Raw genomic sequence first — 26,041 nt, 5'->3', positions numbered from 1 at the left:
CACTAATTAAGAAAATGCCTTACTGATGGATCGTAGGGAGACATTTTCTCAATTTAAATCTCCTCTTTCCAGATGACTCTAGCTATGTTAAGCTGACATAAAATCAGCTAGTATGGTGTGTGTTAGTGATGAGTTCTCACTGATCGCTGTAGCTCCCCCTTGTCCAGGTAGGTTATCAACTTGAGTAACAGCATCAGTAAAGTCTCCTGACATGTTTACTTGTTGGTTCTAGTGTACTATTATTTTGGAAGGTAATTATTTGATGGATACCAAGATGCCCTACTTTTACAACTTTTGAGATTCCCTTGAAGTCACTCGTCGTTTTTTTGGGCCTTCACCACAGGCTGCAGTTCTTCCTGACCCCAGAGTTCAGTTTCCCACTGTTCGGCCCATGTCAGCTAGTCTCCACTCTCTAGGAGTCAGCATACATGCAAACCTTAGGGTTTTTATTGTTTAGTTCTTCTGTCACTGCAAGAATGATACCATGTAATGAAGCTGTTTCTGCTGTCCCATGCCCTAGTGAACTGGCAGTTGTCAAACGGTAAGCCTCTACCTTAGACCTACCCTCTATAAATGAAGTGTTTTTCTGGTGCCAAGGGTAGCATCCAGGAACAGCACATGCTATGTAAGCCCACAGCCACTGACTGTGTCCCCAGCCCTTTGTTTTTGACAATAGTCTTGCTATGTAGACTAGGTTGGTCTTGTAATTCTTCTTCTGTCTCCCAGGTGCTAGAATTACAGATACGTATCACAACACCAGCTCAGAAAGATTTTTGTCTCCTAGGAGACACAAATTCTAGTGGAGTAATGTCTGTGTGGCACTAGAATTAAAGGCTCCAAAATTCGTCCTAAGAAAGAACTGACTATGTACTTTTGAATAAAAGTATGCTTGTGTTCCTCTGGTTGGCATTTCTATAGATACCATTGTACTTTCTTTTTTTTTTCATTATTTTTTTTAAATTTATTTATTTATTAAAGATTTCTGTCTCTTCCCCGCCACCGCCTCCCATTTTCCTCCCCCTCCCCCAATTAAGCCCCCCCCCCAGCCCGAAGAGCAATCAGGGTTCCCTGCCCTGTGGGAAGTCCGAGGAACCCCCACATCCATCCAGGTCTAGTAAGTTGAGTATCCAAACTGCCTAGGCTCCCACAAAGCCTGTACGGGTAGTAGGATCAGAAACCCATTGCCATTGTTCTTGAGTTCTCAGTAGTCCTCATTTTCCACTATGTTCAGAGAGTCCGGTTTTATCCCAGGCTTTTTCAGACCCAGGCAGGCTGACCTTGGTGAGTTCCCGATTGAACACCCCCATTCTCTAGTGTGTGGGTGCACCCCTCGTGATCCTGAGTTCCTTGCTCGTGCTTCGTCTCCTTCTGCTCCTGATTTGGACCTTGAGATTTCTGTCCAGTGCTCCAATGTGGGTCTCTGTCTCTGCCTCCTTTCATCGCCCGATGAAGGTTAATATTCAGGAGCATGCCTATATGTTTTTCTTTGGGTTCTCCTTATTTAGCTTCTCTAGGATCACTAATTATAGGCTCAATGTGCTTTGTTTATGGCTAGAAACCAAATATGAGTGAGTACATCCCATGCTCCTCTTTTTGGGTCTGGCTTATCTCACTCAGGATAGTGTTTTCTATTTCCATCCATTTGCATGCAAAATTCAAGAAGCCCTTGTTTTTTTACTGCTGAGTAGTACTCTAATATGTATATATTCCATACTTTCTTCATCCATTCTTCCATTGAAGGCCATCTAGGTTGTTTCCAGGTTCGGGCTATTACAAACAATGCTGCTATGAACATCGTAGAGCATATACTTTTGTTGTATGATAAGGCCTCTCTTGGGTATATGCCCAAGAGTGGTATTGCTGGGTCCAGGGGTAGGTTGATCCCGAATTTCCTGAGAAACCGCAACACTGCTTTCCAAAGTGGTTGCACAAGTTTGCATTCCCACCAGCAATGGATGAGTGTACCGCTTTCTCCACAACCTCTCCAGCAAAGGCTATCCTTGGTGTTTTTTATTTTAGCCATTCTGACAGGTGTAAGGTGGTATCTTAAAGTTGTCTTGATTTGAATTTCCCTGATCGCTAAGGAAGTTGAGCATGACCTTAAGTGTCTTTTGGCCATTTGAACTTCTTCTGTTGAGAATTCTCTGTTCAGCTCAGTGCCCCATTTTATAATTGGGTTGATTAGCCTTTTACGGTCTAGTTTCTTGAGATCTTTATGTATTTTGGAGACCAGACCTTTGTCAGTTGCGGGGTTGGTGAAGATCTTCTCCGAGTCAGTGGGTTGCCTTTGTGTCTTAGTGACAGTGTCCTTTGCTTTACAGAAGCTTCTCAGTCTCAGAAGGTTTCATTTATTCAATGAGGTTCTTAATGTCTGTGCTGCTGGGGTTATACGTAGGAAGTGGTCTCCTGTGCCCATGTGTTGTAGAGTACTTCCCACTTTATCTTCTATCAGGTTCAGTGTGTTTGGACTGATATTGAGGTCTTTAATCCATTTGAACTTGAGTTTTGTGCATGGTGATAGATATGGATCTATTTTCATTCTTCTACAGGTTGACCTCCAGTTTTGCCAGCACAATTTGTTGAAGATGCTCTCTTTTTTCCATTGTATACTTTTAGCTCCTTTATCGAAAATCAGGTGTTCATAGGTTTGTGGGGTAATGTCAGGGTCTTCTATTCGATTCCATTGGTCGACTTCTCGGTTTTTATGCCAATACCAAGCTGTTTTCAATACTGTAGCTCTGTAGTAGAGTTTGAAGTCAGGGATGGTAATGCCTCCAGACGATCCTTTGTTGTATAAGATTGTTTTGGCTATCCTGCGTTTTTTGTTTTTCCATATAAAGTTGATTATTGTCTTCTCCAGATCTGTGAAGAATTTTGATGGGATTTTGATGGGGATTGCATTGAATTTATAGATTGCCTTTGGTAGAATTGCCATTTTTACTATGTTGATCCTCCCAATCCAAGAGCAAGGGAGATCCTTCCATTTTCTGGTATCCTCTTCAATTTCTTTCTTCAAAGACTTAAAGTTCTTGTCAAATAGATCTTTCACTTCCTTGGTTAGAGTTACCCCAAGATATTTTATGCTGTTTGTGGCTATTGTGAAAGGTGACGCTTCTATGATTTCCCTCTCTGCTTCCTTATCCTTAGTGTATAGGAAGGCAACTGATTTTTTGGAGTTTATCTTGTATCCTGCCACATTACTAAAGGTGTTTTTCAGCTGTAGGAGTTCTTTGGTAGAGTTTTTGGGGTTGCTTATGTATACTATCATATCATCTGCAAATAACGAGAGCTTAACTTCTTATCCGATACGAATCCCCTTGATCCCTTATGTTGTCTTATTGCTATTGCTAGAACTTCAAGCACTATATTGAAGAGGTATGGAGATTGTGGACATCCTTGTCGTCTTCCTGATTTTAGTGGGATGGCTTTTAGTTTTTCTCCATTTAATTTGATGTTAGCTGTTGGCTTGTTGTAAATAGCTTTTATTATATTTAGGTATGACTCTTGTATCCATAATCTCTCCAAGACTTTTATCATAAAGGGGTGTTGAATTTTGTCAAATGCTTTTTCAGCATCTAATGAAATGATCATATGGTTTTTTTCTTTCAGTGTATTTATATGGTGGATTACATTGATAGATTTGCGTATGTTGAAACAGCCCTCCATCTCTGGGATGAAGCCTACTTGATCATGATGGATAATTTTTCTAATGTGTTCTTGGATTCAGTTTGCCAGTATTTTATTGAGAATTTTTGCGTCGATATTCATGAGTGAGATAGGCCTGTAATTCTCTTTCTTGGTTGGGTCTTTGTGTGGTTTTGGTATCAGGGTAACTGTAGCTTCATAAAAGGAATTTGGTAATGACTCTTCTGTTTCTATATTGTGAAATACATTAAGGAGTATAGGTATTAGCTCTTCTTGGAAGTTCTGGTAGAATTCTGCATTGATACCATCTGGTCCTGGGCTTTTTTTGGAAGGGAGATTTTTGATAACGGTTTCTAGTTCCTAGCGACTAACAGGTCTATTTAGATCGTTCACCTGGTCTTGGTTTAGCTTTGGTATCTGGTACTTATCTAAAAAAATGTCCATTTCTTTTGCATTTTCTAGTTTTGTGGCATACAGGCTTTTGTAGTAAGATCTAATGAGTCTCTGAATTTCCTCTGTGTCTGTGGTTATGGCCCCCTTTTCATTTCTGATCTTATTTATTTGCATGTTCTCTCTCTGTTGTTTAATTAGTTTGGATAGGGGTTTGTCGATCTTGTTGATATTCTCCAAGAACCAACTTTTTTTTTCTTTGATTCTTTGGACTGTTTTCTGTGTTTCTATTTTGTTGATTTCTGCCCTCAGTTTGATTTTTTCCAGTCTTCTACTTCTCCTGGGCGCGTCTGCTTCTTTTTTTTCTAAAGCTTTCAGGTGTGCTGTTAAGTGTCCGATATATGCTTTCTCTGTTTTCTTTAAGTGGGCACTTAGTGCTATGAACTTTCCTCTTAGCACTGCTTTCATAGTGTCCCATAGGTTTGAGTATGTTGTCCCTTTATTTTCATTAAATTCAAGGAAGACTTTAATTTCTTTCTTGATTTCTTCCTTGACCCAGGTGTGGCTCAGTAGTTGACTGTTCAGTTTCTATGAGTTTGTCGGCTTTCTTGAGTTAAGATTGTTGTTGAATTCTAACTTTAATCCGTGGTGATCTGATAAGACCCAGGTGGACACTGTTATTTTTTTTGTATCTGTGGAGGTTTCCTTTGTTTCAGAGTATGTGGTCAATTTTCGAGAAGGTTCCATGAGCTGCAGAGAAGAAGGTATATTCTTTCCTATTTGGGTGGAATGTTCTACAGATGTCTGTTAAGTCCATTTGCTTCATTACCTCCAGTAGTTCTCTTACTTCTCTATTAGGGTTCTGTCTGATTGACCTGTCCATTGCTGAGAGAGGTGTATTGAGGTCTCCTACTGTTAGTGTGTGTGGTTTGATGTCTGCCTTGAGTTTTAGTAATATTTCTTTTACATATGTGGGTGCTTTTATATTAGTGGTGTAAATATTCAGGATTGAGATGTCATCCTGACGAATTGTTCCTCTTATGAGTATAAAGTGTCCATCTCGATCTCTTCTGATTGATTTTAATTTGAAGTCAGCTTTGTTAGAAATTAATACGGCCACACCTGCTTTTTTTCTTAGGACCATTTGCTTGAAAGACCTTTTCCCAACCCTTTACTCTGAGTACATGCCTGTCTTTGTGGTTGAGATATGTTTCTTGCAAACAGCAGAATGTTGGATCCTGTTTTCGCATCCAATCTCTTAGCCTGTGCCTTTTTATAGGTGAATTGAGACCATTAATATTAAGTGATATTAATGACCAGTGGTTGTTTACTCCGGATATTCTTATTGTTTTTGGAAGTAGAATTTGTGTGTCTTCCTTCTTTGAGTTGTGTTAGTGAAGGGTCGCTAGATGCCTCAGTTATTGTAGGCAGTGTTGGCAATGTTGCGATTTTCCTTCTATTACTTTCTGTAGGGCTGGATTCGTGGCTACGTATTGTTTAAATTTGCTCTTATCCTGGAATGTCTTGTTTTCTCCATTGATAGTGATCAATAGCTTGGCTGGGTATAGTAGTTTGGATTTGTATCCATGGTCTCTTAGTTTCTGCAGTACCTCTATCTAGGACCTTCTGGCTTTCATTGTTTCCATAGAGAAGTCAGGTGTAAGTCTGATCGGTTTACCTTTATAAGTTACTTGCCCTTTTTCCTTTGCAGCTCTTAGTATTCTTTCTTTAACCTGTATATTTTGTGTTTTGATTATTATATGTTGAGGGGATGTTTTTCTTTGATCCAGTCTGTTTGGTGTTCTGTATGCTTCTTGAATATTCAAAGGAATACCTTTCTAAAACCATAATTTTGTTAAAAGTATTTCCTGGACCTTTGAGCTGTGACTCTTCTTCTTCTATTCCTATTATTCTTAGGTTTGGTCTTTTTATTGTATCCCATAATTCCTGAATGTTTTGTGATGAGAATTTGTTGGCTTTGCAGTTTTCTTTGATCAGTGCGTTTATTTTCTCTATGGTGTCCTCAGAATCTGAGATTCTTTCTTCTATTTCTTGTATTCTATTGATTATGCTTGTTTCTGTAGGCTCTGCTCGTTGACCTAGTTTTTTCATATCCAGCTGGTCCTTAGTCATTATTTTTTTAAAAATATTTATTTATTTATTTATTTATTTATTTATTTATTTATTTATTTATTATGTATACAATATTCTGTCTGTGTGTCTGTCTGCAGGCCAGAAGAGGGCATCAGATCTCATTTCAGATGGTTGTGAGCCACCATGTGGTTGCTGGGAATTGAACTCAGGACCTTTAGAAGAGCAAGCAATTATTTTTTAAATTTATTATTACTTAAAAGTATTTACATAACAACCACAGTTTCTCCTCCCTCCTCTCTTCCTTCTCCACTACCTCCTCCTCCCATTTACCTCCTACCCGCTCCCCACTCCTCCTCCTTCTTCACTTAGATGGGTCCTCTTTCTCCGCTTGGATGGGGTAAGGCCTCCCATGGGAATCAACAAAGCAAGGTACAACAAGCTGAGGCAGAACCAAGCCGCTCCCCCCCCCCCCCCACTGCATCAAGGCTGAACAAGGCATTCTGCCATAGGGAATAGATTCCAAAGAGCCAGCTCATGTATCAGGAACAGGTCCTGGTCACACTGCTAGGGGCCCCAGAAAAGACAAAGTTAGACAATTTTGCCAGCTCCTTAGCTTTCTGACCAGGGCCTTTGAGCTCTCACAAGCTCAGGTTAGCCATCTCTTTGGGGAAGTACTGCTTTCCTACAACTAGAATGTATTGGCATAAGCCCCCAAATTATGGGAGTTTGAATATTATTTTCTTTAGTTACAAAGGCAATTTTAAATTCAAGAACAACAACGAACTATTGCTTTCAACAAGTGTGTGTCATGTTGTGACATCTGGTAATTTTCTTGTTCAAAATCCCAGCAGTCCTTGGTTGGCAGCACACATGGTCTTTGCTGTAAGTTCCACTCTGCATGAATTCAGGCTGTGGACACTTCCAAAATTATGTCTAAGTGTTGATCATAGGAAACAATGACATTGATTGATTTTTTGTAATTCAAAAGTAACCTACTGTTGTTCAGGCCTCATTTCAATGTGTCGTTTTTTTCATACAACTTTATGGATAGAGGTTAGCAGTGTTTCCCAATAGAGAATATATGCCTTTGTAACCACAGCAGCAGCCAACCACCAGTGTTGTTTCAAGTTCAGTTTATAGGGAAGATTGTAAACCGCCCCGGCGGGTTACTCAGTCTAGGGGTTGTAACCTGCCTGGCAGTTCAGTAATTCCAGGGTCCCAGAGAGAGAGGCGCTATCTGGAAGATATAGTGGGAAAGAGAGGAAGAAGGCCATGCTAGGTTTGTCAGAGCCTCCATTTATTAGAGTCAGATTACAGCTTATATAGGATGAGGAGTTTGGCTAGGGATGGGGGTAGGGGTATGGAATATTGCTGCGTGGTCCACGGTCTCGTAGGCCAGGAGGTTACGTTTGGTCAGGTCACGTAGGCCAGGAGTTCACAGGTTGACACACCTAGTTCTCTAGATAGTTTGGAATGTGGGGCAGGTTCCGCTAACAGATAGCTTTCTATTAACAGATAATTGGGTTTGGGGTAGGCTCTGTCAATAGAACAGTTCTCAGTACAATTGGGGATGTGGGGTTCTCTGCAGATTCCCCAGGGCAATGGTTCCTGTAATAATTTTGGGGGGAAACGGCTCCTGACAGAAGACAAATACAGCCATTTATGCTTGCTTAGAGAATATAACCAGTGGCTCATGTCTATAGCTATTCTCCTTAATAACGTTTGTTCAGGGCCTTGGGGGCTTTGTTGTGTTACCAGCCACTCTTTTTGGTTGTATGTGCCACCATGCTATGATTATTAGTTTTGGTTTATTTTCTAGTTCCCTATACAGTTAGATAATTAATATACTATATTGTCTGATTTTACCAAATCATGACAGCAAGCTGATGAATTCAGCTTGCCATGATCAGAACAGCAAGTTGGAGCCGTCATATGTAAGTCTGAATGGACCTTGACTCTGTTGTGCTAAACATCAAGGGAAAGGTGCTAATAGAAGCATGCTTGAGCATGTAATATATCTTGAATATTCTCTCCTGCGAGGAAAAGAAAGAAACATGAAAAGAAAAAAGGGATTTGCGACATTAATCACTGAATTTTGGTCATCTTTGGAGTGTTTTTTTTCTACAGCTGACACCATATTAGAGAGCTGGGACTGTAGTGTTTCCTTACCGAGGCCTCAGGAGCCCATTGTTTGTCCCTATGAGTCATCTACTGTTTTCGTAACATATCTAGGACTGTCATACATCAAGTTCTTGGAATGCATACTTTAGCTTCCTAAATATTACTGATTTAAACACTAATATCTTCTTTTTAATCACTCAGTTGAGTGGAATTTCAAAATAATAATCTGAATAGATTACAATTATTCTGTATGAATTTATTTTATCTGTAGGCAAAATTTACTCATCTCTTAATCTATAATTTATAATACTAGGTTTTGAAACAATTCTACATCTCAGTAATAAATTTCCAGTAGTAAACACAATACCCAGCAATACTTTCAGGTAAATGATACACCTGTGTCTTTTGTTCAGGCTTTTATCTTAATTCCATTCCATATCTTCCCAATCTGACTACATCTTATAGAAATGTTTTATGTAGAATGCCCATTGATCTGTGCTGTGGGATCTTAGGAAGTTTTCTTTTTCTTTTCCACCAGGTTATTGCCTCTACATGTGTGTATTACCTTTAGTAGTGTGACCTAAGGGACTCAGGTGGTCCTGGCAGTTGTTGCCCTAGTTGTCATATCAGCTTTAATGACGTGCAGATGGACTCTTCAATATTGTCCTTCCCTTCTGGCTTCTTAGGCCTGTCCAAACTGCGGTTAATAGTTTGGTTTCATTTGGGGCCCTTGTGCTATGGTACTGGCAGAGCTTCCTATTGATCCACCAGCCTTTGATAACATTACCATAAAGGTTTGATACTGCACAGGTTTTATCCACTTTTTCTTTTTGGAACTGTTTAGAGACTATGCACAAACTGAGACTACTCTTTTTACATTCCTCGTCACGCACCCCCCTCCCATGCTGAAAGAGCTGTTCTACGTCCCTTAGCATTTGAAAGCCCAGAAGAAAAGAACTTAAATGGCTCATTCAATATAACTATCAAACTATTTGTGATTTTGTAATAATGTTCGATGAGAGTACATATAAAGGAAACCTGTTTATTATCACAGTTCTTAAACTCCCTAGGTATCACGAGTCAGTCCAGCTGACTAGTCTGATAGCTAGCTTTCTGTCAGTCTAACACAGGGATAATCCCCGGTGAGGAGGGAACATCAATTGAAAAAATGCCTTTAAAAAAATCCATCTATAGCCAGAGCTTTAGGGCATTTCTTAATTAGTGATGTGTGAGGGTACAGCACATTTTGGCCAGTGTAGACCCTGGACACCACCACATTCTGGGTGTTATGTGAAAGCAGGCTGAGCAGACCACGGGGAACAAGCCAGTAAGCAGCACCCCTCCATGGCCTCTGCATCAGCGTCTGCCTCCAGGTTCCTGCCCTGGGTGAGTGAGTTCCTGTCTTAAGGAACTTTTGATGTTGAACTGTTATATGGTAATATGAGTGAAACAATCCCTTTTCCTCTCATTTTTGCTTTTGGTCACAGTATTTCATTACAACACAGTAGAAACCCTAACTCAGACAGCTTAGTAGGTGCTTCAGTGATATTCTGTCTAGTTTGTTTTTCATCCTTTGAAGTGCTTACTACTTTGACAAAGGAGATGGGATTCCTTTCTTAGATTAAAAGGTCTTTGACACAATTGCCATTTTATGTCATACTTTCTTTCATCAATTGTTCTCTAAGAGTTCATAGTAGATGGATCAGCAGGAAAAGGAAGTTAACAATAGGGCTAATAACCTGAGTCTGAGTCTCAGAAGCAACATGGGAGAAGGACAGAACTGACTCATGAAGTTGCCCTTTGACTTCCACAGGCATACCATGGTACTTTGTACACCCTGTTCATGTACAATAAATTAATAAATGTAAAAAGTAGTCAACATCTCATAAATCCACTTTAAAAGTTTGCAGTCCTTTGGTATAAAATTATATAGCATAACTTGATCATGTTGTAGAATCTCTATTAACCAATTTATTATTTTCATTATTAACCTAATTCATAACTCATTCACATAAATACTTTAGCCGTATAGAATACTCCAGGGTTGTCTGTCTCTTTTCCATGAGCTGATCATATCCTCACACTCATTTATTGCTTTTGTAAGACAATGAAACTGGAACAAAACAAATACATTTCCAGTGAAAATGAAGTTGGATGCTTGGAAAGATTAAATAATAGCAACTCATGAAAATTCATTGGATTGAATTAAGTATAGATGTAATAATTATAATAGATTGTGTATGTTTAGGGGTATGTGTATATAAAAATTGAATGGATTTTTACTTAACATTTTGCAAGTGTTTACTAAAGTATTTTAAATTTGTTCAGTCTCACTTTAAAGACACCAGAAATCATAGATGACCTATCACGGTATGACATTTACAAAGGTTTTAGATAGTAAAATGTCTTTCTGTATACAGTAGAAGAATGGTAAATGAATGTGTGTGTATAGGACATTCACCCTCTGCCATAACCATAGCAACAGAGAATGAATTTGTCCTGTGACTATTATCACCAAAAGCAAAGAACATACATGAAATACTTTTCAGATAGTGGACAGTATCTTGGATATGCAACATAGAGTTCAAATATGAGTAAACTGATGAGACAGAGCTCAAAAAATTGATATCTAGGATCTGCTCAAATCTGTAAGACATTATTCTAGAGAGGGGAGTCCTGCACAGAAGCAAGATAAATAAAATATTGCTCTAGAAATATGTACTGTTTGCTTTGAATTTGTGGCTGATTACTAATTAGTGTGTTTACAGTAGTAATTTAATAACTATAGAATAAACCTCTAGAAAGAAACAGTTTTGCCATGAGTTAGTAATTTTTCTGTTTTCACCAGAATGAAGTAATCTTGTAAAACATATTAAATTTGATATTCCACAGGAGAATCTTGCTAAATTATCTAAATGAAGCCCAGAATAAAAGGCCATTCAAGAAACACTTAAAAAAACAAACAAACCAAAAAACAAAACTTAAAGAACAGAAAAAGAAAATGAAGAAAAGGAAAGTGTTCTCAAAATTGCCATGCTGTATCTAAGTAGCTAAACCATATTCATTACACCAGAAAAAAAAGTTCTAGCAATACAGTATAGCAACAGCAAACATAAAACACACAGTGTTGCTAGCCCAGTACAGAAATCACAGCAGAGTCATATAACCCATGACTGTAATAAATAGGAAAAGAGTCAGGTTAAAGTGATGTTAATATTACAATTTTGTGTGTGTGTATGAAATTTCACTATGCAATTAGTCCAAGAAGATAGAAAACTATGAAAATGTGATAATGGACAAAACAAGATACATTCCAAAGTGAGACTTTATACATGAAAAGAAAATGTACTAATGTGATTACTAGCAAAGTTGATACTGTTGAAATAAAGAGTGGACAATGTACAGGAAAGGAGCAAAAGCTACCCCAAATAAAGCCAAAAATGAAAGAGGAGCAGAATGTGGGAGAGTGTCAAAGCACCTTAGATATAAACACAAATGATATATTTATTTTGTATAGTGACATGAGTGCCATGGCACACATGTGGAGATAGGAGGACAAATTTCTGCAACTTGGATCTTTTCCTCTACCATGTGGTTTCCAAAAATCAAACTTAAATTGTCATCCTTTGGGGCATGTCTTTTTATTTGTTTAGTAGTCTCACTGACCCCCTTCTGGGATTGGAATCTGAGAAGGAAAGAAAATAAATGACAGGAAAAAGATTATTTGAAAAAATAATGGCTGATTAAGAAATATAAATGCACATGCCAAAAACTTCATAAAGGACAACATAATAGAATTGATAATGACCAATGGTATGCATTCTCTCTTATTTCTTTTAGCTCTTTTAAAGTTCTGTATGATGTGCTTGGTCGCACATTCTTATCCCCCAATTTCTCCCTGAAAAATCCCACCTTTTCTACCTATTCTAATTTATGTCTCTTTTTTTCCCAAGCCCATCAAGCCTTTGTGTTGCCCATATATTCTTGGGTGTGTTGCTGTCCACTGGCTACTTCCAATTTAGCAGGTGCTATACTCTTAAAGAAAACTACCATTTCTTCTCCTAGCAGCTGCCCTCTGCCAATAGCTCCTTGGCTAGGGATGGGACTTCATGCCTTGAAATATTGGGATTTGGTCTGTCTTGAGGTTGTACAGGTCTTGTATATTCTGTCATAACTGCTGTCAATTTTTTATGTACAATTGGCCTGCTGTGTCTTGAAGATACTGTTTCCTTGTAGTTCTTTTACAGTCTTAGTGTTTTCTTTTCTGCAGTGATCCTTGAGCCTTGGGAGGAGTGCGTGTGATATAGATATTCCATTTAGGGTTGAACATTCTATACTCCCTGATTCTCTAGACCTTTGCCAGCTGTGGGACTCTGTATTAATTGTATTAATTACCATTACTGCAAATAGAAGCTACTTCAATGAGGGTTGAGATATTCATTGATTTATGGGTATTATAATGAGCCATTAAGAGTTAATTGAACACTTTGCAAATTTAACAGAATAATAATAATAGATTCAACCCTAGGGCCTATTACATGATTACCCACAGGTTCTTGGCCTGATACTGGTGCCTGGTAAGGGCTTCATTTTGTGAAGTGGCTCTTAAATCCAATCAGAAAGTAGTTGGTTACTCCTATGACATTGGTGCCACTGTTGTATCAATAATCATGTTTTAAGAGACCAGTCATTATTGTAGCTTGAAAGGTTGACAGCTGGTAAGATTGGTGATTACTTTTCTCCTCTTGTAGCATGCATAGGCATATTCTAACACTATGTAAAATCACCAGTAAGGATGATGAAGCTTCCAGGTAAGTACCTGTCTCATCTCTCCATGTTTTATGATTTAAGTATGTTGTGTCTTCAACAATAGTGTCTGACAATCAAGTTCTGCAGTGCAGCCAGTAGCACTGTAGTAGTGTTTAGTGGCAGGAGTACTTTGGGACCTTGTTGCGAGCTTGTTGCTGCTGCCTGTTGTACTATCCCTGGTTCCCAGGGGTAGGGTGTGTGTGAGGAGACATGGAGGCATCGATAGACTCTGGAAGTGTCCAGTGCAGAAGATCTCTATTGTAAAAGGGTTGGGGTAGGGGGTGTTACGCTGCTGTAGGAACATTTTTGGTCCTTTTTAAAGTGGTGGTCACTCCTGGCATTTTGTGATTGGCTAGGAGTTAGCATCATTAGTTTCTGTGCTTTTGGTCCACTGACAGGTTTTTTGGCCAATTTTGCTTAATTATGGTAAGTTTGCATGCAGTTGCTTGTGCTTGCGCCATTGCCTTACCTCATCTCACACTTTTTATTTTATTTTTATTGGATCACCCAGTGGGAGTTATGAATTTTTATAACCCCACCTCGGGACCCCCACCCCCCAGCATTTTGGGCTATGTTTATGTTAGGTAGGCCTGCCGGACAGGCATTAACATGTCTTTGACTACAATCCTTGAAGAGTTGGGTCCCTGGAAAGTCCCAAGAAATCAGAAGCAAGGGGAGACTTTAAGAAGAACTAGGACTGTAAATGGCATCCTGTATTTGCACTAACCAAACATTGACCACCTTCCTTGGAGGTTTTGATCCTGCACATTCCATAACCATTAACACCTGGAATGTTGCCTTGTTCATCTGCTGTTGTATCTTAGTTGGATCTTAGCTGTAGGAGACACTTAAGTAGAAATATTAGAGACACCACCACCCCTCCCGTAAGGCACCATGCAACAAGTTTAGATGGGTCCAATAGGGATTTTATGTGATCCCACACATGGCCAAAGAACGTTGTAGACAAATCTAATGGCTTGACTCATGTTGAGTTAAATTGCATAGGTTCTGATTACATGTTTACAGCTGAGCAAGGGTAAACCAGGTAAAAGCTTGTGCAGATTTTGAGAGGACAAATGAAATTGGTGATGGAGGAGCCTAGCCTGTTCCAGCAAAGGCTGCCATAATCATAATTAGGTAGTCTACTCTTTGCTTGCCTATTGCTAGCATTCCTGGCAGTTCCGTATAAGACCTGATGTGGGATATTTGCCAGGGATGTTCTCTGGACTGTAATAAGTCTTGAATAGTTTGTATGGCTTTGGAGATGGAATATTTTGGGGACTTTAATTTTGCAAAAGATAATATTTTGCATGCTTGTGAGTCATAGTGGTTATCTGAAAAAGTATTTATGGGTTCTGACTGGGTCATTTCCAATACCTTACGGACCACCAATAACTATTGTAGTTGTACTGATCCCGGATTTGGTTGGGTGTAGATCCTTTCCTTATAATTAACTCCCATTATTATTAACTCAAAATATGTTTTATTGCCATCTGTAAAGGCTATAGTGGCCTGGAGGATGGCATTGTTTGATGGTGTGCATAATTTTTATCTTTAATTTGAAAAGGAGGAGAGCAGAAAGTCGTCTCTCCTGGGGGAAATGATTATCTAGCATGCCCATACTGGAACTAGCAGTCACTTTAAAATAGACTTCCTCTCTAAGTGGTTTGCTGTTTCCCTGGCTTTGCTTATGGCAATGTCTCTGCAACTCCTGGGTTAGAGAGAACACCAGATACCATGAGCGGCTGCTTACTCACCTGAAGAGCAGCAAATGGCTTATTTTCATAGACTGTCCCAGGAAGCTGGCTGAGCACATAAAGCATGAGCAACAGAATTTTGTTGCCACCTTGGCTCCGGAGCACCCAAAAGTGTTCCACAGTGCTCTCATGCTAGCTCACAAAGACACCAAAGTCTCTATTAAGGTTGGTTCTACTACTGTTCAAGTAACCTCAGCAGACAGAACAAAAGTATTGGGGCAATCCATCTTTTTAAATGACATGTACTGTGCTTGTGAAATTGAAGATATCTGCCTAGTGGATGAGAACCAGTTCACCTTAACCATTGCAAATCAAGGCACACTACTTACCTTCATGCACCAGGAGTGTGAAGCCATTGACCAGTGTATCATTTATATCAGGACCCGCTGGGAGCTTTTACAGTCTTGTGCCCAAAGATAATGTTTTCGGCATTTAGGGCATTAGGTCTTTGGACAAGCCCTGGGACAATCCCTACATAAGTGGCCAGACTGTCCACATTCCCAGAAGTACAGTCTGGTGGGGCAGAATTACCATCCTTGTCAAGTTTGGCATTGACCAAGGCATTGATGGAAGCGATAGGGTGGAAACCGATTCTGTGTGTCAGTATCATGGGCAGCTACGACCCACTTATGAACATCCTCATTTCTACCAGGTGTGATGGCATTATGGGAGACAGTGTTGAGCCTCTCTCAGGTTAGCTGATTTTTCTTTTTTTTTTTTTTTGTTTTTTGTTTTTCGAGACAGGGTTTGTCTGTAGCCTTAGAGCCTGTCCTGGAACTCACTCTGTAGACCAGGCCAGCCTTGAACTCACAGAGATCTACTTGTTTCTTCCTTCTGAGTGCTGGGATTAAAGGTGTACACCACCACTGCCCGGCCCCTAGGTTAGCTGTTTAATAAGGATGTCTTTGGTAGGGACAGATGGAATGCACTTTTAAACAATATTGGTGACACAGATCAAAAATTTAGGAAATGATTCCACAGCCTACTAGACAAGACTGTGGAAATAGCCTGTAATGTCCTGGTGCATACAAAGTTTGAGGGCCTTGAAGATTAGGTTGGACACTTGTTGGAAATAGGCATATAGGCCAATCATGGATTGTGAGACAGGATCCGTGTATTATCCATAGCCAGCAAACATGTCGAGGGTAATATTAAGTCCAAATTGCAAATTTGTACAGGCTTGGGTCTCTGCTGCATCATCATAAGCAGAATGCCATTGGAGGAAGACTGAGGGGTCAAAGACTGCCTTCAGCATGGAGTACCAATCATACTGGGTTTAAAGCTGTATGGTCCATTGTCTGAGTATTTGCTCAAAATAAGGAGAATCAAGGTAACATTTGTTGCCCTGCATGGCTCCCAGCCTGCTCCCAGCCCTGCTGCTGCTGGGAGGGCACAAGCTGACAAGGACAGCATCACTGCAGCCTCCAGAGGGATGGGATGTACCTGGAAGTGCTCAAGCATTTCAGAAGTGGCTGGAACCACAGATGTTTGACCCAGCACTGACCCTCCTCATTCAGGGATAAGCACAGGTGCTTGGCCTTGCCCTGAAAGTTGAAAGTGAGGACATATTCACCACATCTTCCTACTCTGATGTACCAGGAAGACACCATGGGAGCCAATATCTCCTTCCAGCACTAACTGGGCAGCCTTGAGTTGAGAGAGTATGCCATGGAACCAAGGCTATCTTGAGAGGGGCTAATCCCCCTCAGTGCCCTATGACTCCTCCTGGAATAGGAGTGACCCTGTGGCTGCTTCTGGAGTATCTAGAGAGGGTAGGGTAGGGAGGTGGGAAGACATGAACTGTTCTTGCTGGAGGCCCCTCCTCAATGGGAATGCGAGGGAGCAATTCCAGAGGAAGCCGTTCCAGTGAGTCAAAGTGGAAGGCAGAACTACAGGCAGAACTAGGGGAGAAGGAAGCTGACCGCCTGCAGTTGGAAAGACCTCCATTAGCCCCCTGTAACAGGTGGTTGTTACTCTCACTGGGTCTCAGCAGAAAATCCTAGCTGGGCAGACTCTCTGAATGATTCAGTCAGGGCAACTCCTGGCTGTCTGCTATCCTTTGTGAGGAAGGAGTTCTCAGGGATCAGGGATCATGGGATGGGGGCTGATAGCAGGGCAGGATCCTGGGCTTAGGCACTTTTGGATGTCAGACACCCAGGCCTTCACATGAAGTGCATCAGTTGTCTCCAGAATGTATTCTGAAGGGCCTCCCCATGAGGTCAGCCCAGCTGCCCCTCCTCCACATCTCACTCCTGCTGGGTCAGGGGCAGCTTCTTCAGCCCCCATGAAACTTAGCAGCTCTCTGTGCCGTTCCTGCTCCGTCTTTCAAGGCTCCCCTCCACGGCTCAGTCTCAGCCTCTCAAAGCGATGAGTCCATCTCTCCCCAGGGGATGTGCCATCACTAGCCAGTCCCCTACCAACTGTCCCAGCACCACCAGAAGAGTTGGATTTGCTGTTTCCACCTAGGACTGGAGGGCCTGATGTGGTCTGCAGAGGCCCAGCTGGGGAGGAAGAGTCTATGGCCCCTCTCCAGTGCAGGATGCCTCCTACAGAAGACTAAGAGACCCACTAAACGGAGGGAAAATCTTTTCTTGAGCTTCGGCTTTGAGGATGTTGTAGAGGAGGAAGAGACTGAGGAAGGAAGGGGGGCAGCTAGGTCCGCAGAAGATAGAGATGGGTCCAACACAGCTAGGGACCCGCCCACCCTGCAGTATTCAAGGGACAAGTCACGTGGTCGTGCAATCTCCACACCAGGGCTCGGATGGGGCCAGGACAGGTGGGGAGGGTGAGCCTAAGGCCCGTTTCACCTCAGCTTCTGCGTGCTGCAGGAATAGTTCAGCAAAACAGCCAGAAAAGGCAGCTTCTGCTCCAGGCTCTGCATATTGAGGTGGGAGTTCAGGTAGAGGCAAAAATGGCAGGCAAGGCAGTTCTTGCATGGGACACACAGAACTTTTATCAACCCGGGGGAGGGCATGGTGGCAGTATTGGCAGAGAAGGGAAGGGGCACCATTCATGATGGGCTCCAGGAGGACAAGGGGAGTATGTGAGGAGGGGGCACCAAAGAAGAAAGCAGCCAGAAGACATGGGTTGAGTAGCAGCAACTGCATCTTGGTGCCTGTGCTGAGCTCCAGGGTCAAGCTAGTGGAAGTAGCGGCCTTCTGAGGAGAAAGTTCCAATCCAGGAAGGGAAAAAGGATCTACCACAGTGGAACAGCCAAAGCCTTTCTGTGAATTACTAGACCGGCCACTGCCCTGATGGCTCTTAACTGAGGTCTCATAAGTATTGAATTTTTAGGGAGAGAAGCAGAGAGAAAAGTTCCAAAAGTCCACTCTAGAAGAGTGGTCAGGACTTCCCATAAAGCAAGAGAACCTCAGACAGCCCTGGAGAGTGACCCCGGGCAAAAGTCATCAGTTCCTCTCTGGCTGCAAGGGAGTACATGCAAGAAGGAGCATGGAGGGAAAGGGAAAGTAGTGTTCGGGGATCTGCGGTTTGTCAGGCAAGGCCATGTGCCCACACAGTGTCTCTGGGTGAAAAGGACAGGTTGGAGGGTCCTTTATTGATTCTACCTCCTGGGTGGTCAGCCCTTATGTGGAGGTGCTGAGATTAACTGCATCATGATGGAGAGTTTCTAACTAGGAAGACAAACGGGAAAGCAAGGAAATGTAGAGATGGGAAAGGGTGCAGAAAACAAAAAAGTCAGGGCAACTCACTGAAAACAGATGAAGGGGCTGAACTCAAGACGCCATCAGAGACTCAGGATAGGGACAGCAGCTAGGGCAGCAAACAAGAAAGAGTGTAAGGAGGACCCAAAAACAAGCAAAAGGCAAAGGTCCGTCCACATTGGGCACCAGTTTGTTGTGGGTTTGTTGCTGCTGCCCATTGTGCTAAATGCAGAGGCAATAACATAGACTCTGGAAGATTCCAATGCAGAAGCTCTTTGTTGTAAAAGTGTTGGGGCCTCTGAGCTGTGACTCTTCTCCTTCTTCTATTCCTGTTATTCTTAGTTTGGTCTTTTTATTGTGTCCCATATTTCCTGAATGTTTTGTGATGAGAATTTGTTGGCTTTGCTGGTGCACCCACACACTGAGACAATGGGGATGTTCTATCGGGAACTCACCAAGGCCAGCTGGCCTGGGTCTGAAAAAGCCTGGGATAAAACTGGACTCGCTGAACATAACGGACAATGAGGACTACTGAGAACTCAAGAACAATGGCAATGGGTTTTTGATCCTACTGCACGTACTGGCTTTGTGGGAGCCTAGGCAGTTTGGATGCTCACCTTACTAGACCTGGATGGAGGTGGGTGGTCCTTGGACTTCCCACAGGGCAGGCAACCCTGATTGCTCTTTGGGCTGATGAGGGAAGGGGACTTGACTGGGGGAGGGGGAGGGAAATGAGAGGCGGTGGTGGGGAGGAGGCAGAAATCTTTAATTAATTAATTAAAGTGTTGGGGCCTTTTATAGGGTTAAGCTGCCACAGGGATGTTTTTGGTTGGTCATTTTGAAACAGGTGGTCATTGCTGGTGTGTTGTTATTGGCTAGGAGTGCACGCCATTAGTTACTGTGCTTTTAGTAGCTGATAGGTTGTGTTGGCCAATTTTGCTTATTCATTTTGAGTTTGCATGCTCCTGCTTGTGCTTGCGGTATTGCCTTGCCTCAGGACCTCACTGGAAAGAGGTCAAAAAAGGTTAACTCATTCTCAGCAAAGGTTTTATATTTGATAGCCTATGGTATCTAGTAGTAAATTGTCACTGTCTTGGGGATACAATTGCTGTGATGAAATACCATGAAAAAAATACAACTTTTAGAGGAAAAGGCTTATTTGACTTCCACATTCTGAATACAGTACTTTGAGACAAGTCAAATCAGGAACTCAAACTGGGTGGGAACCTGGAGGCAGGAGTCGATGCAGAGAAGTACTGTCTGCTGGCTTGCTGTTCATGGCTATCTCGGCCTGCTTTTTAAATATAACCTAGGACCACCAGCTCAGGGCTATTTCCACCTATAGTGGACTGGGCTTTTCCTGATTGATCACTAGTTAAAAAAATGCCAGATAGGCTTGCCTGTAGTCACTATTGTAGGGCAACTCCATTTCAAAATCCTGTGTGTGTGTGTGTAGTACCAGGGCTCTTTGCATGGCCCTTTTGTGATAAAACACCTTGGCCACAGACAATTTGAGAACGACAGGCATTTATTTCATTTTACAGGGAAGTCAGGGCAGAAATCTCAAGGCAGAAACATAGAAGTAGTGACTGATACAGAGGGTGTGGAGAAAGGCTGCTTACTCACTTTCTCCTGTTACATGTACAGCTTACTTTCTTATAGCACCCAGGGCCACCTGCCAGGGATGGCACTGCCCAGAGTGAGCTGTCCCCTCCGACATAAATCATTGATCAAGAAAATGCACCACAGGCTTGCCCACAATCCCATCTCTGTGCTTTTCTCAATTGAGTTTCCCTCTTCCTGAATGATTCTAGTCTGTCAAATTGACACAAAACTAGCCAGTACAATGCCTTACTGATTTTCTGTTCTGTGGATATTTTAAGTGAAACACACACATACACACACGTATGTGTTCAAAGCCAACATTCAGAAATGAGAGAAAATGTGCGGTTTGTTTTTCTGCATCTAGGCTACTTTACTCAGAGTGAGTCTTAAAGGCAGGTGAAACAGGAAAAGACATTGTGTGTTACTTGTTTCTTTGTGTTTTGTTTGTTTGTATGTATGGGTGTGTGTACTTGCGTGCTTGTGTGTGTGTGTGTGTGTGTGTATGTGTGTATGTGTAGGATGCTGCTAGCTCTTGTGCATGTGGAGGTCAGAGTGTATGGTATTTTCCTCTGGTATCCACACATTCTTTTTTTTTTTTTTTTTGATAGATCTCATCATTAAACTGATGCCCACAAATGGGCTATCATGGCTAGCCTGTGAGACAAATGGGTTACTCTGGCTAGCCTGTGAGCCCCAGGACTCCATGTGTGTGCTGCTAGGGTTACAGGTACATGCTCAACCTTGGGCTGTATGTGGGTTCTGCAGATTCTCCAGCTCTAGTGCATGCTCAGGAGTACTTAGCCTATTAGGAATCTCTCCAATCTGACATCTTACATTTTAGAAAAGAAATAACATAATGTAGAACATAATAGAGCAATAACTTTAAAGTTCTGGAAGAAAAAAATCAGTATAATTCTAAACTATTATTTGAAGAAAATGAAAATTAACTCTTTGGACATTTAGAAATATGAATAGCAGTATTCTCTTCCTGTTGATAATGGTGGCAGTTATTCAAATGAAAGTCAGACTGGTTATATTAACATTAGAGGTTATTATATGGAATATTACTAGTTCTGATAAGATCATTGTATCCTGATGAATGGAGTGAATCTTCAGCAAGGCATAATAATTCTAATTGTTCATGTCCTTAATAACAGATCTTGAAATCACAGAGAAGATACAATGCAAAACTGACTCAATTAATAGTTAAATAAATCCATGTATAGTTGGAGATTTCCATACTCCTTTCAGTAATGCACTGATGGGTGAGGAAAAAATTGGAACATACAGAAAATTTAAGCAACACTATTATCTAACATTTTCTAAGTGACATATGTAGAAAACTATCCAATATCCTAAGAATATATGATTTGGGGGCCTTGAGATGGTTGAGTATTTAAAAGGCTTGTTTCATAATTATGAGGACCAGATTACTGATGCCCCCATACCTTCATAAATGGCAGGTGTGCAAGGTGGACTGTCTGTACTTCCAGCACTTGAAAGACATAAATAGGGAACCCTAGAGCAAACTGACAGATGAAAGTAGCCGTAAGATCAAGTGAGACTTCTTCTAAATGAACAGTGTGAAAAGCAGTCAAGAAAGACTACTGATGTTAACCTTGGACCCCAATGTCCATACCCATGCACACACTTGCATGTGGCCCAGCAAACTCCTGCAGATACTGCACACAAAGATACTTTAAGGAAAAAGGAAAGAAAAGTACACATTCTTTCAGTTGTGTTTCTCTACAATATTAGGCCATTAAATTTGTCTCACATAAGTTATAAAACATTTTCTCTGTCTTTACAGAACCTGAAATTTCTGATAGCTAAATCTACTTGGAACATTCTAATTTAGCCTTTCATTTAAGACTAAGAAGCACTATACTGTGAATTTTAATTGGTCTCAATAATAAAAACCTGGAATCGGATATCTGGATAACTATTGAAAGATCAAAGAGACAAAGGAAAAAACCACATCCAACTCTTACCTAACCTGCTTCTTAGTCAAAAAGGGGCCAACTGCTATAGACATAAATACTTTGCATTGGTATGGATCTTGCTTTATTGATATTGATTTAAGGTCAACTTTGTTACATGTATATTTCTGCTCTTGATTAAGGTATTGTGATTGTGTAGTTCATTTAAAAATGTAATGTATAGGGCTGGAGAGATGGCTCAGTGATTAAGAGTACTGACTGCTCTTCCAGAGGAACTGGGTTCAATTCCCAGCACCCACATGGCAGCTCACACCTGTCTGTAATTCCAGTTCCAGGGAATCTGACACCTTCACACCAATGCACATAAAATAAAATTTATTTAAAAAATGTAATGTATAATTAAGAAATATAGCTTAATAGATAGTCATCTATAATAAAGATTGTAGTCATGTTAGACTTTCTAGATGTATAGAGATGTATTTCAGTTATATAGGTATTCTTCACATCTTTCAGATACCCTCAGAATATGGCATTTAAAATGTTTTAATAACTTAGGACTTTTCATGATGGTGAGACACCAATTACTTCAAGAGGAAGATGGGCATTGAAGAGGCTCCTTAGCATTTGGGCAAGAAACTGTTCTTGCTTGGACTGGACTGCTTTACTGGACATGCAGTACCCATAGAGAGATGACTACTGAACTTGCCTAAAGGTGAGATGGTCCTTCGAAGTTCCTGCTTCATGAAAGAATTTGTTAGACATTCTGCAGAACACAGAAGAAAGTGGCTAAACTGTCTTTGAAACTTCCTGTTTCATGGAAAAGTCTGCTGAATACTATGGGCCTGTAGCCTGAAGATGGATGCCCCAACAGTACAGAAGAACTTTGGGTGACTGTCCAGGCAGCGAGATATCTCTGTCAATTTTAGAATTCTGGAAGTTGCTTACAATGCACTTCCTATTTACTTAGGTAATATTGTATCTTTCTGGAGTCTTTGATGGAATTGAAGAATAGATATAATTTTCCTTAGTTATTATAAAAGATAAAGTAGATATAAATATTGTAACTGTAATTCTTGCTTCATAACTGTTTTGTTATATGTAATTTTTACTATGTTAAAGTTAAAGCCTTCCTTTTTGTTTAAACAGAAAAGAGGAAAAGGTGTAGGAGGTTCTTTTGTCTATGTGTTACTTTCATTAGTTAATGAATAAAGAAACTGCCTTGGCCTAGTTGATATGGCAGAACTTAGGTAGGCAGGGAAGACAGGATTGAATTCTGGGAGGAAGAAAGCAGAGAGAGTTGCCATGGAGCCGCCAGAGTCAGACATGCTGAATCTTTCCTGGTAAGCCACTGCCACGTGGCAATATACAGATTAGTAGAAATGGGTTAAATCAAGGTGTGAGAGTTAGCCAATAAGAGGCTAGAGATAATGAGCCAAGCACTGATTTAATTCATACAATTCCTGTGTGGTCATTTTTGGACTAAGCTAGCTGGGTGGCAGGGAAGAACAAGCAAGCCCTCTCCCTACAACAGCCAACTTCCTGTTTCCACCCTGCCTTGTTGCTTTCTCTCTGTCCAGCTATATCATTTCCTGTTTCATCCCCCAGATGCTGTCATTAAAGGTATGTGCCACCACTACATGGCCTCTATGGTTAAATAGTGGCTACCTCCACATTCTGATCTCCAGATAAGCTTTATTTGCTAGAGCACAAACAAAATATTATAGTTTCCCCTTTTTTCTTAAATAAAAATGATTATAACTAATATAAGAAAAACTATATACAATAAGTACAATATCTTTATTTAATATATACAGGCAAAAATATATCAATAATGCCTAGTCCATCAATGTTTGACAAATTCTGAGAAAATACTCCATTACCTATCCTATTTTGGTGAGTCAGTAAGGTAGTGCCTGATTCACTTTAAAACTTGTATTACCAAAACTGTCTTTTGATATCACTCAATCTTATACACTTTATATTTCATTAGAAAATTTCTTTTCTGACTCTGATAACAAGGAAAACTATAAATATCACCATCTTTAACTCTATCAGAGTATCAAAAAGGAAATATTATTACCTGAGTAATCAGGAAGTGCAAGCAAGCAACAAAAAAAAATGTGAGAAATGGCAGAACCAGCTGGCTTCCTGAACGAGTTTCCTTTGCAATGATGCATCTATTTTTGGCCTTAGCATATCTGACAGACTTTTCTATGAAGCAGAATATTCTGAAAGGCCGTCCTGCCTTGTCTTGACAAAGGTTGGCAGTCTCTCTCTCTTGTATCCTACTTGTCCAATTTGGATAGCATACTGCCAGCAATTGAGACATGAGCACTTTCTTGCTCAATGGCTTGCTTTTGCCACAAAGAAAGTAGCCTCCATGTGAAGTTTCTTCGATGCTCATCATCTTTTCCCAAGTAGACTGATGATGCCAGGAGTAGACATGTCTCATTGTTATGAAAAAAATGAACCTATGTTATTAAAACATTTTAAATGCTATATAATTTAGATCTCTGAAGTGCTTGATGACGACCTGCCTATCTAAACTATATCTCTGTTTGACCTTGAAAACATAAGTAAATATGTCCATTTGTAATTGGTGACGAATTACTAACCTGCATTAACCATCCCACCTCTTGGGAATGTAGACATTTGGTTTCTAAATGTATTTCCTGCTGTTTGGGGGCGATAGAATCTTTAGGGAATCTTGAAAAGAAAAATTTAGGTTAATTGTGAAGTCCTGGGGGAGGTAACTATATCGTTTGTTGTACAGTCTCTGTGTAATGGGAAAGTACAAGACTAGTCTCAGGTCCTAGCTAGAGTAGTCTGGGAGACTGAATTATCTCATCTAGCCACCTTGAAATTGTTCTGAGCAATTTTTAGTCTAAAGCCTATTTTTACATGGTGGTTTTTCAGCTTAGTGGTGTTATCATAGTCCTGGTGGAATCATTGTTGTGGAGCCCCATCCTCCTTTTGGAGACTTCAAAGTTCACTTTTAGGCATGGTCATGATTCACTGTAGAAAACTTACACTTGAAAGAGTTATAATATTAATAGAAGTATTTTTAATCTTTTTGTCATAATATTAACGGTCATACAGAGTACTAACTCATATGGCACATGGTTGATATTATTAGTAAAATAATAAGTCCCAAGGCAGAGTTATCTGAGGATGGGGAAAGATCTAGAAGAAAGTGAATATATCTTTTGTAGTCATTAAGGCAATAGTAAATAGATGTGGTTATATAACTTTATGCCAATAAACTTAACAACTTTGATAAGTTGGACATTCTTTGCAAAACACAAGCCATAGAGTCTAACTAAAAATGAACTAAAAACTCAAATAGTCTCATATCTGCCAAAAATCTTTAATACTCTTTCTAATGGAAAATAACAAGTTCAGGTGGCTTTATTTGTGAAGTCTATGAAACATTTGCAATGGTCTCATGGGAGAAAATATAATCATGTTGTTGAAAATGTTAGCCCACCCTCTAAAACTGATTTTAATATGAGAAATATATCAATAGTTGAAGAGCTGTGTATGGACTAGAAACTCTTAAATATTTATCTTAAGAATCTTTCTTTTTGAGACCGGATGTTTGAAATTCTTCTGAGACACTTTGGCCTCATTTTGGGTAGACCAATGGAATGATCTTTTATTAATGTTCACTCATCAAGGTTCCTGAATATATAATTACTGAATAAATAACATATTTACTTTGTAGATATATTAATTCAGTATGTGTTATTTCCTTTTTAGCATCAAGTGTCCTAAATAGATTGATTACATTTTCAGTTCTGCATATAATGATCATATTGATTCTTCCTTATCCCTTTCAAATTAATTCTACCCATCTCTGGTCTCTTTCTTCTCCCAATGTCTACCTCCTGCTTATTTGATAAATTCTGAATAGCTATCTCTATAGACTTCTGTTTTCATTCTAAGGAATTTGTAGTGGCAACTTCCTGAAAAGCAGTAATAATATTTGCGCTTATTACTACATGTGCTTATTTTGCTC

The 26,041-nt window shown here is 40.3% G+C and overlaps 1 protein-coding gene and 1 pseudogene across 6 annotated transcripts in view; one reads left to right on the top strand and one right to left on the bottom strand.

The window, feature by feature from the left end:
- The window catches only part of Arb2a (ARB2 cotranscriptional regulator A), a 419,074-nt gene that overhangs the window by 71,203 nt on the left and 321,830 nt on the right, over positions 1-26,041 (top strand). The window lies entirely within an intron of this gene.
- On the bottom strand, positions 16,142-17,900 carry LOC142852679 (SH2B adapter protein 1 pseudogene; annotated as a pseudogene).

This window comes from Microtus pennsylvanicus, chromosome 6, assembly GCF_037038515.1.
Source record: "Microtus pennsylvanicus isolate mMicPen1 chromosome 6, mMicPen1.hap1, whole genome shotgun sequence".
Lineage (NCBI taxonomy): Eukaryota > Metazoa > Chordata > Mammalia > Rodentia > Cricetidae > Microtus > Microtus pennsylvanicus.
The sequence above is the reverse complement of the archived record's forward strand: the minus strand, read 5'-3'. Positions and strand labels throughout refer to the sequence as shown.